Source organism: Nicotiana tabacum, chromosome 4 (genome assembly GCF_000715075.1).
Source record: "Nicotiana tabacum cultivar K326 chromosome 4, ASM71507v2, whole genome shotgun sequence".
Lineage (NCBI taxonomy): Eukaryota > Viridiplantae > Streptophyta > Magnoliopsida > Solanales > Solanaceae > Nicotiana > Nicotiana tabacum.
The window spans coordinates 72,914,833-72,922,271 of NC_134083.1; positions in this window are offsets into that span (position 1 = coordinate 72,914,833).

Sequence of the window (7,439 nt, forward strand, 5' to 3'; positions counted from 1 at the left end):
GTCCAAGCCCAACTTTATTTTTATTTTTTAGCCCAATAACCTTAAGCCCACACCCCAAAAGTCCAAAACCCCTAATTCTCTAATCCCTTACCCTTAGGTTTAGTTCTTAGAGTTAGACGCAGGCAAGAATTTCAAAAAACCCTCACGATTTTGCTTGGTTGCTGCGACGGTCGGATTCACGAGTTATGACTCATGACTACAACCTCAGCGATGTCGACTTCATTCAGATTCATAACTTGTCCGAGGTGTGTATTAAATGATAATAGAAAGTTTGCCGTACGTAGTGCATTTATTGTCACTTATTTTTCCAGTTTGGCATTAAGGCCAAACCACAGATGTTCAAAGATGAAAGTTCTTCATCATACGGATAAAAGTGAACATCTGGCATAAAGTGCTCTGTGCCACGTACAGTTAATAAGCAAACCACCTTAAAACAAGAAGCTAATTCATCAACCAACTAGAAAATATGTGTTGAAGCACACACCTTGAAGAAACAAAGATTAGGACTTTCTGAATATTCAAGAAAGTATTTCCTTGCACAAGTTTCTTGGATTATTATCATGGTTTATTTTTTTCGGGATCTATGTCTATTATGTGTATTACATTACCAGATTAATGAAGAACATATTGTAGTATTTTGATTACCGGATCAATTTGAATTAGTTTTCTTAGAGGGTTAGAGCTTTTGCTACAGAGTATTAGAGCTTTTTCTACTACCTATATTTCTGTATGTTATTCTAAAGTTTTGGCTTTGTTCCAGCTTAATCATACTAGAAGTAGAAAATGACCATTTAATTTATTTTCTAGGCTGTTCTCTGCTCATTACAGTTTACACGACCATACGCCCTTGTAGTATTTTGCTTGTAGTATTCTATTTAGTGTTTTGGTTTTAACACTTGAAGAACTTTTTGGGGAGGAAAAAAGGAAGAAAATAAATGCTGATGTGTATACTTATATGAATTCTTTGTTTGAATAGTATCTAAACAAGTATTCAACTGGATCTTGTCCTCAATCTCCATCTAATTCTATTTCATCTAATAACACATCTAATACATCTAGTGAGAGTGTTATAACTGCATCATTAATAAGGACAAAACTTCACTTGAAGAAACAAAAGGAACACAATGGAAGTGGGGTGCTAAATCGGAGTTGGATAAATATATTAGTGAAGAACAAGAGCCTTTTGGTGAAGAATTTGATATCTTAAGTTGGTGGAAAACACATGCTCCTAGATTTCCTATTCTTTCAGAGTTGGCTCGTAATGTGTTAGCCATTCCAATTTCTAGTGTGGCATCGGAATGTGCGTTTAGTATCGGTGGCCGTATTCTTGATTCATTTAGGAGTTCATTGACTCTTAAATGTGTGCAAGCTCTTGTTTGTGTTCAAGATTGGCTTAGAGAAGAGAAGAATCCTATTAGTGTTGAAGAAGACTGGGAGTATCTTGAGGAACTCGAGCTTGGTAAGCTTTAATATTTTATGTGTATTTTAGTTCAAAATAATATATCATACTTGTTTATTTATATGACATATTTGGTCGAATTATCTTTAGATATGGAAAATAATGGAAGCACTACTAGCATTGTTTGATGTATAGTTACAACTTGCAACTTGAGTGATAAGTTTAATACTCTATTTGTTTGTAGTTTTGTTCTATTATCATCAAAGAATAATATTATAACTTATGATTTATCTTTTTTTTAGGTTCAAGTGCAATCATGCCTTGCACTCCTAAAGTACGCTCTCATAATTGGGAACAATTGGAGGTGATAGAAGATAATAGAGAAGTTCGCAAAATAGAATGCAAGCATTGTGGTCAAGAAGTTAGCTACTAAAGCTGCCCAGACATACACAAACATACTCACTGTGTCCAACCAAAAATCCTATGCTTAAGCAACTGTCTCAAATCCCGTTTGCATCCAATATTCTCATCTTTTGTCAAAAAGCATCAAATCTTTGTTGGCTTTGTTGAGATTCAATATAGGCCATATTATCGTCTGCTACGTACTTCACATCTCATCTTCGTTAGTCATTAGCTTGTTTTACTGTCTTAACAGATTTGTCTGATCCATCTGTCAGATTGTATTACAGTTCCACTTATGTTTAGACTAAAATAATAGATTAAAACATCGCAGATTGTTTATTTGTTAGGCAGAGTGGCAGATTGTTTATTTAGTGCTGCTGCCTTTTATTAGGCAGAATGGGGAATGGCAGATTGTTTACTCGTTATTCGTTAGTGGTTGTTTCTGCTTGCTTAATGCTTAGGCTCTTAGCACATAGCAGTACGTAACACATGAATATATATTAAACCGAAATCGTACCGAATCAAAATAAGAAATACCGAACCGTACAGAAATATTTTGGTACGGTATTTGATATACAAAATTGATAAACCGAATACCGAAATACCGAACCGAAATTCTTAAATACTGAACCGAAGTACCGAATGCCCACCCCTATCAGCAGCTGCGTATATGCGCCAAGGTGACCACCAAATAAACCTGTCAATCGTGCATATTTAGTGCAGAAGTGCAGCATGAGTACGTAAATCAACGCGTACCCAGTAAGCATCTAGCGTAACCCCGGAGAAGTAGTGATGAGGGGTCGACATCGACACTTACTAGAGGTCGAATAAAGCAATATAATAAATCATAAGCAGATATGAAGCACACAACAATAATGGGGTAAATCTGTAAATTACATAATCTTTCAAAAATTTCTTCTAAAGGTATGAATTTCTCAGTCTTGTATTCTACCTCAACAACTCAGATGTATAAGTACCAGTATTATACGGATAAGAAATATCATATAAAATGTCAGGCATAAGTGGAAGGATAACCCCGTGATTATTCGGACTACTAGCGAAATAACGCACAATTATGCCGAGGTCGTTCGGCCCGATCCAGAATAATGTGTACACTGCCGAGGGTCAAGCGGCATGAACCATAGATATATCTATTATACTACCGAGGCATTCGGCCCGCTCCACAAGAAAGGAAGAAAATTACCGAAATACGAGACACGTGCTTACAATATAGTACATGAGCACAAAGTGAATATAACCTTTATCGTTTCTCAAATAACTTGCCAATAACTCATGGCGATAAGGCTCGGTCTAATATATACATATATTTCTAAATCAATTTCAATTATAAATTTAATTAATTAAGCCAGCAGAATGAGTTCAAATAATTTAAATATTACATGACAAAGTCCTAAATCTACCCAGACAGAAATATGCTTTAGTTACGTATATACTCTCGTCATCTCGTGCGTACGTAGCACCCACAATTAGTAGCACATAACAATTACATCACCTAGGGGTAGTTTCCCCCTCACAAGATTAGACAAAGACTTACCTCACTCCGAAGTTCCATAACCAGCTCCACGTGCCCGGATTCCGAAATATTTTTTAAAGAAAATCATTACCCATAACACTTCGAACTCAAATATATAATTTATTCCTAATTCCATATCTAATTTTGTGGTAAAAATTCAAAAATACTAAATTTTAAGTTTTCTTCAAAATCTCACAATTTTCACAAATTTCCATGTTCAAATCCATGTATTTAACTTACAATGAGAAGAAATCACTTACCTCCTGCTTGATGATGAAAATGGTGCTCCAAAATCGCTCCCAAAGTCGGCTCTCATGAAGAAATGGAGTGAAAATGTGCCAAAACCCGATTTGGCCAACATATATAGTTCGGCGATCTTCGCACCTGCGAAGCAAATGGCTTCTTCTGCGGCAAAAAGTCAGCTTCTGCGGAAAGCACTGGAGGCCGCCCCCTTCGCACCTGCGGTCAAGGAGCTGCACCTACGCCATTGGTTTCGTCCAAGTCACGCCTCTATTTAAGGTTATGAAACGGTCGATGCAATAGTAATACCCAACAAAAAGTCGGGGTCGATTTTTCATAGGGAGCTAGGAATGGGACTTAGGGGTATATATTATAGTGTATGAGCTTGAAATATCTCAAATTGCACTTCCTCAAATTTGGGTTGTTTCTAAGTCTAATTTAAATAAAAATTACAAACTAAGAATTAAAAGTAGGAAAGTGTTTTTGTTGTGTTTTTCAAATGATGTAAAAGGCCTAGGGTTATAACCTTCACCTAGGTGTTTGCCTAATAGGTTGTAAACTTTAAAACTTGTTTATTGGTCGGAGTATATTATAGCTATCAACACTCGAATACCCACTCAATACCTCTAGGTCAGAGAGTGCTTTTGCCCAATTTGGCTTTCTCAAGTTCAAATGGGTATTGAACAAAATAGTTGATAAGAAGCTCAAGTCAGGTTTTACTATCTCTAGATTCAACTCTTTAATTGGGCTTATCAATATCTCAATTGACCCAATTTCTTGCTAGCCAAGTTTTCCTAGACTAAGTCTCTCTTTCTCAAGTAGAGACTAAGTTAAATAGGCATGAACTAATGTTTGCAACCATTAATTCTATAATTAAAAACAAGAACAAGGCTAAATAATAAACACCCGACCATAAACAAGCAATAAATCAAATACCCATTAAGATTACATTAGAGGTTGGCTTACAAACCTAGTAAAAATCTAGCTACTCACGCTTAAGATAGAAGAAATAGAAGAAGAAATAATAATTAAACCCATATTGATAATTAAAATGATGAAATCAATATTCAAAAAGCTCAAAATAGAAAAAACTACTAAAAAGAGTAAAAACAACCGTCTACTATAGCAGTTGATGTCAAAAACTTGACCTAAAAAAGTGAAACTCTTCTATTTATACAAAGTTAGAATTTTCGGACAAAAATGCCCTTTCGGAGGTTCTGCAGCCGCACAATTCCATGTGTGGTCCACACTTTTCTTCAGCTTGATAGGATGGGAATCTGCGGCCGCATAATTCTGATTTGCGGCCGCACTGCTTTATTTCTGCGGTCCGCAAAATTCTAAGTGCGGCCGCACCTTGCTCTTCTGCTGTCCGCACAAATGTGAGTTGACTGCATGGCTATTCTTCTGCGGCCGCATAATAATTGTGCGGTTCGCACTTGTGTTGGACTGAAAGTGCAAGTTCTCTAAACTTTTGCTCTGACCCAGCTTCTACGACCGCACAATTTATGCGCGGACCGCACTTTTCACATTTCTCTTATGGGAATTTCTTCACGACCTGTGGTCGCAGATGATATTCTGTGGTCCGCACTTCTGAATTTTTGTACCTATTTTTGTCCTTGAGTTCAGATTACTCATTCTTGAGTTGGATTTCATCTTGGGAGCTCATCTTCCAATATTTCTGCAATTAAGCATATTTTATTAGTTTTCGGGAACACAATTAAGTACTTTTGTACTAAAAACGAAAGCTACAGAGTGCTAATAAGTAGTCAAAATCTCCGCTTATCAACTCCCTAAACTTAAGCTTTTCCTTGTCCTCAAGTAAATAAAGTAATTCCCACCTCCACAAGTTAAGAGCCATTCCGGCTAATCAAAGCTGAATCAATCACATATCACTTGGGACCAACAATTACTCACACCACTTATGAATTATCAAGAAGTTAAACTTATACGCACAAATAATTCTAATGTGACACTTGAGCATCAAGAGTTGACTTTATTCATCAAGGAAGATCTCTCTTTCATATAGGTCATTGTGGATCCCAAACTCCTCCTCCTATACTCTCTGATTGCCTATCTCACTTAAGAATATAACACTAAATTCAAAGATTTGTGAAAGGTTCATTTATCTCTCTCAACAGAATGTCGCAAGTATGGCTTTTAAGTACCATAGGCTTGCCCCTCATGTAAATCACCACTAATGTAAGCCTACTCGGCTTGAAATCATGTAGGGGTTTTTCGGGATATAATGAAGGCTTTTGGACTAAGGTTGGATAAGCTATGATAGAACGGGTTCATCTTTCCTTAAGCACTCTATTTTCTTTTATCGGCTCATGCTTTTGCCAACTCTTTGAGGTATTTTCTTTACCTTAGGAGAACTAGAGAGGCTTAACATCACTCTTTCTTGTCATGATATTCATTTTCTCCCTCTTTGTCTTTTCCATGCTTTGCATCATTACTTTTCTTTGAATCCCTTCAATTCTTTAACTTATTCACTTTCTTTTTGCATTTATTTCTTTTCTCTTTTGTTCCTTGATACCTTTTTCAAACTCCTCTTCTCTCCTACCAAACTTACATTTTTAGCCAATTGTTTCACAATAGTGTTAAGGAAAGCTCGGGTTCCAAGAGAAGGTCACGACAAAACGGGTAAAGGCTTGTAACATGGTTCAAATGAGAAAGGTTTTAGGCTCAAATGGGTTGACTAAGGAACAACATTGGTGGGCAATGGAAAATTTCAAGCAGGCCAAAGAGAGCCTACAATCACTTCTCACGCCAAGCAAAACTTAAAATTTCGCCTAGAAACATATTCGGGGCAAGTTCTTTTTATTCATTATTACTACTATTATTACCTAACTACTAACAACAGACTCAATCCCTTAAAAAGGTTGCCACGCCATCCATCGTTGGGAAGAATCACCTGGTTCACACAAAAACCCACCTTTGGAAAGAACCCACTAAAACATAAAAAGAAGCTACTACTTCAAAAAGCAAATAAAAAAGAAGCTACCAAGTCAAAAGAAAGAGAAACATAAAGATAAAGAAGTTAATAAAGCAAAAAGCTATTGAAAGCTAAAGGAATATACATAAAGAGGGATAAGAGAGAATATATACATAAAGAGGGATAAGAGAGAATATATACATAACGAGAAGTACGGAGAAAATAGTACTGAGTTAATTACAGGCCGATTTGTCTTATAGTTATCAAAATACATCATTAGAATCATCAAAATGCCAAAGAAACTCCACCCCCTGAATAAAAATAAGCATTGTCCCCAATGCTTAACAAAATAAGAGTATAAGAAGGGTGAGAGTGAAGAAAACTCCCTATGGCTCTGTGGCCATCTCTGTGTCCCCAGCAGTGGCACCGACTTCAGTCTCTAATTGGATCTCATCATCCTCAAGTCCGGGAGTAGCTGGGTTGGTGAACATTTGACGGACTGCCTCGGCAGTGTTAGCAGCAAGTTCTGGCCCCTTAGACTGGCTAGATGTTGTGGTGGGAACTGTGCTTGGGTGGTGCAGGTCTATCAACACGTCGAATGGAATGTCTCCGGTTGCTGCAAGCTTTGTGACCTATCGCCAGAGCTTATCCACCGATGTCTTCGAAGACTGTGACTTCCGCATCTTCTTTACTCCTTTGCCCAATTCTTCAATCACGGACCCATGTTGTACCAGAGTTGCCATGATAGTGTTCTGGTTGTCCAGGATCTTCATCAATGTTTCTTCGACTGTGGGAGGAATCTGGGGTGCTGGAGAGGATGACTGTACTGCAACCTAACTGGATATGTCAGTCAGCTTTGAAGTAGCTGTCTACATCCAGTTGTTGAGGCTCGCTAGTGTCTGGGTGACTCGCAGCGCAGAGAGTGGACC